Source organism: Tenrec ecaudatus, chromosome 9, assembly GCF_050624435.1.
Source record: "Tenrec ecaudatus isolate mTenEca1 chromosome 9, mTenEca1.hap1, whole genome shotgun sequence".
NCBI lineage: Eukaryota > Metazoa > Chordata > Mammalia > Afrosoricida > Tenrecidae > Tenrec > Tenrec ecaudatus.
In genome coordinates this window covers 46,517,881-46,530,124 of record NC_134538.1, presented here as the reverse complement: position 1 = coordinate 46,530,124, position 12,244 = coordinate 46,517,881, and positions in this window count along the sequence as shown.

The following is a 12,244-nucleotide window of genomic DNA, read 5'->3' as shown; positions in this document are numbered from 1 at the left end:
GGCTGTTAAACACGATCATTATTAGAAATTAAGTTCTATAAACGTGCACTGAATCTTAAAAAAATACTAAAGTCGACTTAGTTAAATAAAATGTACGTTACATTATATAGCTTTCTTCGTGTGAGTTGCCTAAAATTATTTTTAAAATTCTGTTCTAATTTTTCCAGATACTTAAAAAAATTAATCATTTTATTGGAGGGCTTGTACAAATCTTACAGCAATCCATCATTCAGTAGTATTAAGCACTTTGTACACATGTTGTCATCAACATGTCCAAAATGATTTCTTTCTACTGGAGATTTGGTATCAGTCCTTCTTTTTTCCCTTCTCCTGCTCCCACCCTCTCACTCGCGTGAATCCTTGATCAGTGATTTATTATTGTGTGTCTTACACTGTCTATTGTTTCCCTTCATCCACCTTTCTGTTAGGGGGAGACTATATATCCAACCTAGTGATGGGTTCCCCTTTTCTGCCCCTCCCTCCTGCCCCCGCCACCCCCCACCCTCATGATATCGCTAGTCCCACTACTGCCCCTGGGGGTTTCTCTGTCCTGAATTCCATGTGCCGAGAGCGCCTATCCGTGCCCGTGTGTGCACTCAGGTCTAGCTGGATTTGTAAGGGAGAACAAATGGTAGTGGGCAGTAGTTGGGGGAGCATTCAGGAACTAGAGGAATGATGTGTGTTTCATCAGGTCTATACTGCCTCATGGTTGAATCACCCCTTCCTTGTCACCCCTCTGTGGGGGGATGACCAATCATCTACAGATGAGCTTTGGGTCTCCACCCCAGCCCCCCTCATTCACATCCAGGTATGTTTTATAATTTCTATTTTAAAACCTGGCACTGCTGAGTCGATGCAGCCCCAGCGCCCCTGTGGGAGAGCACAGAACGCCCCGCCCCGCAAGCTCTCAAGGCAGCAAACTTCTCAGCAGCAGACTGCCTCTCCTCTCTGCTGTGAAATGGCTGGTGGGTTCGACACATTGTAGAATATAGGTAAGTGATCAAATCATACTGACTCAGAAGCTCTCATTCCGTAATTCTTTCATTGCATTTTACTAGTAATATTGTGGGTATTTCTATCTTTGGGATCTGTATGGTGGTAAACGCCGTATCATGGAGATACCATGGGACTCAGTTCCATGATGGCTTGTTGATGAGGACAATGGTGTGGGGACCACGTCTGCCTGCCTTTGGCGTTGGTAAGGAGAAGGCGAATCCAGCACCACACTAACCCAAGGCTGATTGACCTAAGACACAGGTCCCACATGCTTCCAGCCTCCATCCTTCTGTACCCTGTACTGACAGCAACCATCCCCCACCCCACCCCCCATCGCACCTCATTTCCCTGCGGGTTCAGTAACTCATTGCAATGGCCATGCAGATCTCACAGACATTACTTACCACTATGGGGTTGACTAGGCAAGCGAACGGGTCATAAAATGGCAAAGAATCAGTTCTTTGTTAGCAAGGCCTCTTCTCAGCCACACTGACGGGCATGTCTCTCTCTGCTCCTCCACCTCTCCACCATGTGGCCCTTTGGCCTCTGCTTTGCTCTGCAGGGTGGGAAGCCTGATGCTCAGTCACAGGGTCTCAGTGCTGCAGCTCTGCTCTGCCTTGCGGTCTCAGCATGGCTCTACTGGGCTCTCTCATGATCTCAAAGCTACAGCCTCTGGTGCCTCTGGTGCTTTACCACGTCACACAGGGATCTCACACCTGCTCTGCCGGTGGCTCTTCTTTTTTGGTGGTCACTGGATTCTCTCCCTCCCGATTTCTGAGATGGCTCATTTATATAAAGTTGAACGACCAAACTGACCAATCCCCTCTACTCGTGAGTGTTTCACACACCCTCTTTGCATGGTCCCACCTAATCATTTGTGGGCGTCACAAAGACATGGATAAAAGAGACATACCGAGTAGTTTCACAGCTGGTAACTGGAGTTCAGCCCTCCGGGAAGTCTTTACACCACAGAAATAAGTACGTGCTACAAATCAATCCCTTTCCCCACACAGAGCTGGTTGGTAAATGTTTACTCGCACCTCACTGGACAAGCCAATTTCCAGAAGTTTGTCTTTAGCCATTTTGCTTGATTTTCAGTAAATCCTATGAAGATTTAGAGCAGGGGCCCCCAAACGTTTTAAACAGGGGCCAGTTCACTGTCCCTCAGACCCTTTGGAGGGCCAGACTATAGTTAATTTGTTTTTTAAAAACTATGAACAAGTTGGAGGTACAGGGAATCCAGGGTGGATACCTTCAGGACCAAGGGTGTGAGGGACGATGCTGGGAGAGTGGAGGGTGAGTGGGTTGGAAAGGGGGAACTGATTACAAGGATCCACATGTGACCTCTTCCCTGGGAGAGGGACAGCAGAGAAGGGGGGAAGGGAGACTCCGGATAGGGCAAGATATGACAAAACAACGATGTATAAATTACCAAGGGCATATGAGGGAGGGGGGAAGGGGGAGGGAGGAGGGGAAAAAAAAGAGGACCTGATGCAAGGGGCTTAAGTGGAGAGCAAATGCCTTTAGAATGATTGGGGCAGGGAATGTATGGATGTGCTTTATACAATTGATGTATGTATATGTATGGATTGTGGTAAGAGTTGTATGAGTCCCTAATAAAATGTAAAAGAAGAAAAGAGAAAAAAATGATTAGGGCAAAGACTGTACAGATGTGCTTTATACAATTGATGTATGTATATATATGAACTGTGAAAAGAATTGTATGAGCCCCAATAAATTGTTAAAATTAAAAAAAAAAACTATGAACAAATTCCTATGTACACTACCCATACGTTATTTTGAAGTAAAAAAACAAAAGGGGGTTAAACACCCGCGGGCCGGATAAATGCCCTCGGTGGGCCGCATGTGGCCCGCAGGCCATAGTTTGATGATTTAGAGCCTCAGAAACCCTCTGCAGGGTTGCTCTGAGTCGGAGTTGACTCATGGCAATGGGCTGGTTGGTTCATTTATCAAAAGTTCCCACACTTGATTTTTCTACCTTCCCCTTTCAGGAAAGCATTCCTCAGTGACCCCTTGGCAATTAGAAGCCTTTCTACTGTAGCCTTTAATGCAGGATAAAGGGTAGGTGCCAGAGGGTGGGACCATGCACTGGGGGAAACACTGATCTATTCTGAGTTACTTGGCTACTTGGTGGGCTGCTAACTGCAAGGTCAGCAGTTTGAAGCCCCCCTGCAGGCAAAAGACGAGGTTATTTGCTCCTGTCATGATTTACAGCCTTGGCCAAGCAAAGAGCCTTTGTCCTACTCTGCCCTACAGTGCCAGTGTGAACGCATCAATCGCAGTGGGGTCGGGCTTTGGTTTCATCTACCCTAGGTGAACAGGTCCAAGTGCCACTCCAGCCATCTTTGGTCCCTCACAGCAGTACGAAAGGAGCAACCGCACATACGTCTGAGTCTTAGCAGCCCTACACCTCGACCCGGGGGAGGATGATGGTGGCCATTATTGATCGCATAGCCTTTGTCCTCTCCTTCCTCTGAAAGCATTCATTTAAGTGAAGTGGGCAGTGAATTACTCCTCTACCCATTTTACTGATGATAAGGTCAGCCACAGATAAGTTACTTGAAACCACCTAGAAGAAGGGGTCCTTTCTTAACTACTGGCTGTGATAAAGAATAATCTGGTAGTCTGATGAAGGGATTTGATTAAGTGGTTCAATTGCCACCATCTAAGCATCTTACCCTGCCTTTATTTTTCAACCACTACAGGGAATTGGTTTTGTCTTGTTTGGCTTTTGCAATCAGTTTACTTAACCTGTAATTCATGTAAAGCAGTGGTTCTCAAATTGTGGGTTGCAACCCCTTTGGGGATTGAATGACCCTTTCACAGGGGTCACCTGATTCATAACAGTAGCAAAATTACAGTTATTAAGTAGCAACGAAAATAATTTTATGGTTGGGGGGTCACCACAACATGAGGAACTGTATTAAAGGGTCGCGGCATTAGGAAGGTTGAGAACCACTGACGAAAACATGTTCATTTGGATGTAATTTTATTGTTCTTAGACACACACAATCATGTTATGTACTCACAAAAGATAACCTACCCAAGATCTTTTTAAGGATTTTTTAATGAACATGTAAGACTGTTCTAGAGTTAATGATTTCCTGACTGTTGGGGTGGATGTAAGGCTTCAAAAGCAATGATTAATTTTGGATTGAGATCCAACTGTGCACCCAGCTCAGTTCAAGACTCAGGCCTCTCCCATTGTGATGGCACCTGAGGCACAGAGAGTGTAAGTCACTCGCTGAAGGGGACACAGGTTGTGAGGGATGCAGCCAGGACATTAACCAGGTTTGTGTAATTCAAGACCCCCTGCTCTAGGAAGATGAACTGTGATTTTTAAAGTTGTCCCCTAGAATATTTAATGGCATAAAAAGATGCACATAAGTTTTAAAAAGGGGAAAAGGGAGGTTATAAAATACCATTTTAGGATTCATTTTTGGATACATGGTGTGTTTCACATTTTAACATATCTGGAATTAAGGTGCATCAAAAGTCAATTGAAGGAACTGACACTTCACCTAAGAGGACATTAAAGTAAAGCCAACAGACACACGAAATGATGCTCACGATCTTTAGCCATTGGAGCACTGCAATTCAGAACTACAATGAGACACCATCTCACCCAGGCCAAATGACCCCGATTAAAAACAAGCAAGCAAAATAGTAAATAATAATAACCACAGATGGACAGGATGCATTGAAACAGCTAAAATGCCTATCACCAGTAGAACGGATAAGTAAGTTGTGACATATTCATAAAACAGGATTTTATACAACAGCAAAATTAACAAATTGTGGCCACATTCAACAACATAGATGGCTTTCACAAAGATACTATTAAAAATAGAATATCTTATGGAGGTTGGTGAAAGTTTACACAAGTGAGGTTCTCACCCCACAATTTCTATAACAATTGTTCAGCGACATTAGTTGCATAGGTCAAAGTGGATCAACAGTCTCTTCGTGTCCAGTTTATTCCCATTCCAATACTCTAGTTTCCCTGCCCCCTTCTTTTCTCCTCTCTGGTTTTGAGTCACATCCGTATTGCAAAGTACCCAAGGAACAGAAGCTGGAAGAGTCAAAGATCTTACCCCAGAGTCAAGAACCTGTCCCTACAACCGGTGCCCTGATTTCCAAGAAGGCTTCTAAAATATGTCTGTTTGCTAAAATATAAAAAAGAAGAAGAAGAAGTCGTCTCAACAGCAGGAACAGAGAAATCCCAGAACCATCAAGGAAGAACCATCCCTGGACAACACTCCACTGGATCATTGGCTGAAGTGGAAGAGGCCAAATCTGGAGGCACCAGAAGCTGTGCCACAGGCACAGAGCAAAGGAGCCAGGCTGAGATGAGGCAAGGAGACTAGGAGACAGAACCGAGGAGCACTGCTGAGACAATGAAACTGAGGCAGAGCACTGGCCTGGCTTCCCGGCCTAGGGAGGCTGAGGTTGAGGGGACTATGGTGGAGGAGGGGCTGGGAACTTCAGAGAGACTTACTTGGCTGTTGGGTGAGGAGAGGGGTGAGCCAATAACTATGTCTTTAACGTCTTCTGATCTTGGTTTGTGGTAGCTTGTTAGCTTCCCTAATACGCCCGTTAGGGGTGAGTTTTGTCTATGAATTCATTGTGTCCATTGGAGCGGCTTATCAAACCCCACTGAAGAGTAGAGTGCTGTGCGAAGGACAGTTGGTGTCAGAATAGGGGGAAGGAGGATGGAGGATGGTCTGGCCTCTGCCTGGAGGCAACCGGCCTTGGGCTGGTGAGAGGTGGATTCTCCTTCTCCCTTGTGTGCCTAGAGGAGGCCAGCTATGGCTTCCTGCTGTTTGCTCACCCACTTAGACAATGAGGGAGGCAATCCTTCCTGACTCTCTCTGGTTAACACTCTAGACAGGATTTACAAGACTGCCCTGCCTAACCCTAGCTCTTGGCTGTTAGTGAGTCCTTGGGCAACTTCTTCTAGTTCTTATTAGAAGAAGGGAAACACTATTACCACTTCCACTGAAATAACATCTGACAATGGGAAAAAAAAAAAAAACATCTGACAACGAGATGCATTCACCCAAACTTACAAGCTAGTCTCAAAACAAGCAGGTTCTACTTACATAAACTTACTATAGGGATCTACATTGTTGACTCTAAGTTTAAAAAACATCACGGGCCACACTAAGTTAGGCCTAGCTATGCCTAGTCCACGTCTTTAAATCTATCTATCTATCTACTTGCCTATCCTCTATTCACCCTCAATTTCCTGAACTTTCGAAACATCGTTGGCAAATACCGACAACCGGTTTCTAAAAAAAGCAGTCAAGGACTGGAGCGGGGCGGGATGCTATCAGGAGTCAGCTACAAGTTGCCAATACAAATAAACGATAAAGCAAACAATGAATCCCCAGTCCTGTAGGTGACTTACATGGGTCCTTAATGCTGTCTTGTAAGCATTGCACTGCTAACCTGAAGGTTAGCCTGTCTGCTCCAGTAAAGCTTTACAAAGGTTTGAAGCCCTATGTAGGGTCTCTACGACTTAGAATCGACTTGATGGCAGTGCATGTGGGTTTGGCGTTTACTCAGACTGGTATTACAAACACAGGGGACAAGCAACTCTATCAACCATTAGATTAATGCTAAATTCATCAGACTAAGGCTAACTTTCTTTCTCGCTCTCTCTCTCTCTCTGGTCATTCGATTGCTTGTGCCTTCAGCACTTTCCAGTGATTTTCTGCTCCTCAATAAGGAAAGCAGGCTTGATGCGGTCCTGGACACATTCAGCACACATGGAACCACCATAGGCTCTGCTGACATTTTTTGATTTCTGAAAGGGCAACCTCAAGAAAAATTTAGGTCTCACAGTAGGGACACCTCAAAGTTGGCCTGGGCACACACCACAAGCAGATTTTTGTGCTTTATCACGCCTCTTCATAGAGAGGAAAACAATTCTATTTCTGGGGGTTCAGCACAGCCTAAGTTTGTTAGAGGTTGTCCTGTAGGACTGCCAATCTCAGGAGCGCAGACACTGAACCATCTTGAATGCCTCTACACAGCGTCCCTGGAACAGTGCTCAATTTCTTTTCAGACTTCTTAACAATAAGTTCCCTGACCAAAGAGTCCACTGGTCTGTCCCTTCTGCTTAAAGACTATGTTAATTAAAGACACCAGTTAGAAGATTTCTTGCGCACTAATCCCTGTGCTAAGAAATTACAGGGAATCAAAACTTGGACCCATTTATCCCAACTCCAGAAAACTCCGCTTCCGACTGGACTGTTGAATCTCAAGAAGGAATGAAATGCAAATTCAAACATCTCCAAGAAGAGAAGCCGACAGCAGCCGAGGAGACTTTTCCTGAGACCTTCATACCTGACATGAATGGCTTGGACCCTCTAGAGTAAAATTTGGATTTCTATTCTTTGCTTTAGGAATTGCTATATTTCACCCGCTACCCCTTTGAAATAAGTGGTTAAAAGAAGAGCTTTGACACTTTTTGAATCTTTCTAGTCACTGGAATCTTAATAGTCAGATGTGGGTACTTTGATGACTTTAATTAATGGCTAGAGATGTCTATAATGCCATCTGTTAACCACCGGAGCTATTTTTCCTTAATTTAAATTGATAACTCCTGAAAATGTTTTCAGTTCAGAAATGCCTTGTTTGATTTTCATACCCTCTAAAATAGCTTTTGCTCTATAAACTCATATTTTAAAAACAACAAAAAATTAATTATAGAATCATTAAGAAATTTTTTTTTCTTAAAAGTCACTGGGCCTCACCAATGAAGTAGTATTCCTTGTTTTCGTGTATAGGCCTGATTACATAAACACTACCATTCGAAGAGAGTTGTGTTCCTTGTCACCCACCCGAGAGCGTCTTGTTGGAATTTGTGTCGTATTCTTGTCCGTTGCTTCTGCTTTTATAGTCTATCAGCCAGCCCCCTTACCTTAATTAATTTAGTAAGACATGTGAATTTTGAACAAACATATGTCTTTTTATCATTGATTGTAAGTATATTTGCCCTTCACTGGTTAGTAACCTTTTTGTCCTCTTTCATGCCTTTTCCCACTGAAATTTATTGATTTTGTCACTGCTAGCTCTTGTAAGCTTGCCTCATTTTCTGTCTCCGCTATGAAGCCCTTCTTGACCTTGCTGCTCACTCCAGTCCCTGTGATCTGCACAAAGATGCCTTGGTCAGATGTGTGCAATTGCTGGCTAGCATCGCCACCCTCACTGAGGGCTGGACCTGCCATCCAACACTACAGGGAGTGCATAAACATTCTGACCCACCTGCAATCCTTACGACCAATCATAGCCTGTTCCCACAGCCACTCCCAACCACTCCACTACCTTTAAATGCTTTGCATGTGTCAGGCCGTGGCACCCTCGCAAAACATCTGTCCTACCCAATGTCCCTGCCTTAACCTAACCTTTGTTATTGGGCAACAATTAAATTACTCTTCAGGGGCCAGCCCCAATTCCAACTAAGTGGACAGCCCCCCCCCCCTTCCCATGGAATAATTCACTTCAGAGGACAGCACTGAAGTTGCAGCTCAGGGCGAGGGACATGTCTGATCAGAGCACATGGGAGCAAATGAAGGTAGAGGAAGAGAGAGCGGAGCACATCCTGGCCCACCAAGCCTTAAGGATGCTATCCCTGCTCAGAGCAGCCAATGCACAGAGAGGACCATAGGGCTGACCCCACTACAAGACAAGATGTCCCTCACTGACCTATAGCCCTACAGGAGACAACACTGGAGACATAGTGCAGGAATTGCACCTTATCTGACCCCACCACACTGGGGCAAACCACTTAGGGCATGCAACAGAACAGCAAGGGGAACAGAGCAACGAACTCCCCAGGGAATACCAAAAATAGACTTTGGGGCCAGGGCATGGTACCTCATCAGAATTAACCAGAAAACACTCCTAAAGGTCAACAAACAGACCTTGAACTATTTACAGGCTTTTCTCTTTTTTTGTCCTTGGTTTTTGTTGTTTTGTTTTCTTTGTTGCTTTGTCTTGTTTTTTTGTGAATATTATTATCTCTGCAGGTCTATCTAGATAAGATAGGCTGAATAAATAATATGGAGGAGAAAACAATGGGAACTACGGATCTGGGGGGACATGGGAGCAGGGGAAAGAAAGTGGGTGTTAACAAAACCAGGGACAAGGGAACAACAAGTGATCCAAAGTCAATGGTGAAGAGGGCAAGGAGGCCTGGTAGGACTTGATCAAGGGCAATGTAACCGAGAGGAATTATTGAAACCCAAATGAAGGCTAAACATGATAGAGGGACAAGAGGAAAGTAAAAGGAAATAGAGGAAAGAGCTAGGAGGCAAAGGGCATTTTTAGAGGTCTAAATACAGGCATGTACATATGTAATTATATTTATATATAACAATGGGGAAATAGATCTATGGACATATATTTATACGTTTATTAGTAAGGTAGCACATGAACATTGGGCCCCTACTCAAGTACTCCCTCTATGCAAGAAAAGTTTGTTCTGTTAAACTGGGATTCCATGATGCTCATCTTCCCAACAATATCACTGAAGACAAAGCAGATGTGTAAGCAAATGTGGTGAAGAATGTGCCCGACTATCAAAAGATATAGCATCTGGGGTTTTAAAGGCTTTAAAATAAGCAAGTAGCTATCTAGCTGAGAAGCAACAAAGCCCACATGGAAGAAGACACCAGCCTGTGTGATCAAAAGGGGTCAATGGATCAGGTATCAGGCATCAAAGAACAAAAATCATATCATTGTGAATGAGGGGAGAGTGTAGAATGGAGACCCAAAGCCCATCTGTAGGCAACTGGACATCTCCTTACAGAAGGGTCTTGGGGAGGAGATGAGCCAGTCAGGGTGCAGTGTAGCACCGATGAAACATACAACTTTCTCTATTTCTTTAATGCTTCCTCCTCCCCACTATCATGATCCCAATTCTATCTTACAAATCTGGCTAGACCAGAGGATGTACACTGGTACAGATAAGAACTGGAAACACAGGGAAACCAGGACAGATAAACCCTCCATGACCAATAATGAGAGTAATGATACCAGGAGGGTAAGGTGTGGGGAGAAAAGGGTAACCGATCACAATGATCTACATATAAGCCCCTCCCTAGGGGATGGGCAACAGAAAACTGGGTGAAGGGACAAATCGGTCAGTATAAGACATGGAAAAATAATAATAATTTATAAATTATCAAGGGTTCATGAGGGAGGTTGGGGAAGGGAGGGGAAAAATGAGGAGCTGATACCAAGGGCTCAAGTAGAAAGCAAATGTTTTGAGAATGACAATGACAACAAATGTACAAATGTGCTGGACACAATGGATGTATGTATGCATTGTAATAAGAGTTGTACAAGCCCCCAATAAAATTATTTTAAAAGATAGTTACAGTTTTGCTCACAGGGCAGTTCTACCCCATCTTATAGGTTTGCTATGAGTTGGCATCAATTGGATGGCACGGTGCCGTTTCCTCCAGCTCTTTCTCCAAGGGCATAGATGCTCTGCAGCCAGTCCAGGGAAGGGCAGTCTCCCATAGGGGCTTGCCTGGTGTGTTCCTGATGGGCAATAGTGGGGGTCTCGAGTCAAGAGTTATGCCCGATAAGTGGTGCCCTGACTGCTTTGGTTGGCAGGCCCTGGACTAGTTTTGTAAGCTCTTCTAGCTCACATAATGTACCTGTCCCATCCATGGCTCTGGTCTGGCTTCTGTTGTTCCACCCGTAACTGTGATGGAGTGATCTGCCACCAGTCATGAATTTGTGACAGTTTCTTTTGTTCCAGGCTTTATTTAACTGGCATCTTGACTGTGAATCCTTAGATGCCATTATGACCTTCTTCATCTGGATGATGTATCTGTGTCTTTGTGTGGTCTTTGTCTCTTTTAAGACTTAATAAAGATTCTCCTTTAATTATATTTGAGACTGGGATTTCTTTGTAGCATAAAACAGATACATGGACCACAGAAGCATCAGTTTCCACAACCCTGAGATCAGAAGAACTAGATGGTGCCCTGGGACCACATTAGAACATCTTGCGTAGAGTAGGAGGAAAACGTGGAACAGAATGCAAAATCCTAAAAGGGGCCAGGGTTACTGGTCAGATAGAAACTGGTAAGACCCCCAAGACTATGGCCTGTAGGAACCCTTCAGTTCTGGAACTGAATTCACTCCCCTGCTAGAACAAGCAACCATTTAAGATCCAAAGTGATGCATTTATCTAAGGACAAAGTTCAAAGGCGTAGGGAAGGAGGAATGGAAACAGGAATCACAGAGAGGAAGTAAGATTGGTGAGGGGCTTCTGATGGATGAGTTGGGGGAAAAAAGTATATGAACATTAAATATGTATGAAACTAATGTGAAACTAGTGGTCTGTAAACCTTCAATCAATTAACATTAAAATGTTTAAAAATTAAGAAGTACACAATGCTTGATTTCATGTATATATGTAAAATATGAGTCCAATAAATAAAAGACAGGGATTTTCAACTCCTAAAACTAGGGGTGCAATTCAAATAATTTAACAGCTGGTTCACTGCCCTAAAGACTCATTTGCATATTTAAAAAGATATAGCAAACAGTAGTTTATTATTTCATACAGTTAATTAAATAAAAGGGGTACATATTAAAAAGAGTATGGAATATAAATTTGTGATTTCTACATCAGCCACCCACCTTAGAGAGAACCCTGATTACAAGTTCCATTTTAACAACTGGCTCTAAAACAACAACTCCCCCTAAAACAAACAAACAAATAACAAACTAGTTGATCAAAATAAAACATTAGGCATTAGTTCTGCCCAACCAGTGCAAATCAGCTGAATCCCACTACTGCCTAAAGCTATTAACCTAAAATAAAAGGGATTTTCCATTCCTAAAACTATGAACCTAAAAGTATCTTTAAACCTTAAACCAAACATAACCCACAAAGTCTTCTTAAAAGCAACCAACAGTTTAGCTTAATTCGTAAAGAATATCTAAACAAAAAAAGAATATCTGCCTTAAGAATTTTGCTGTTTTAAAGAACTGCCTCTGTGGGATGGCAGGGACGGGCAGTAGCGTGACAGGTCGGAGGGAAGTTCACCTGGCAGTGAGTTCGTGCCAAGGAACGGAGGAGGCCAGCGAGAACAGTTGTTGGATTTGAAGGGTGTAAGCAAGGTCACGGAATCGTGCAGGAGAAACTTGAATTGCAGAAACATGTCTTTGTGGCGTATGGTTTCCACAACAGCAACAA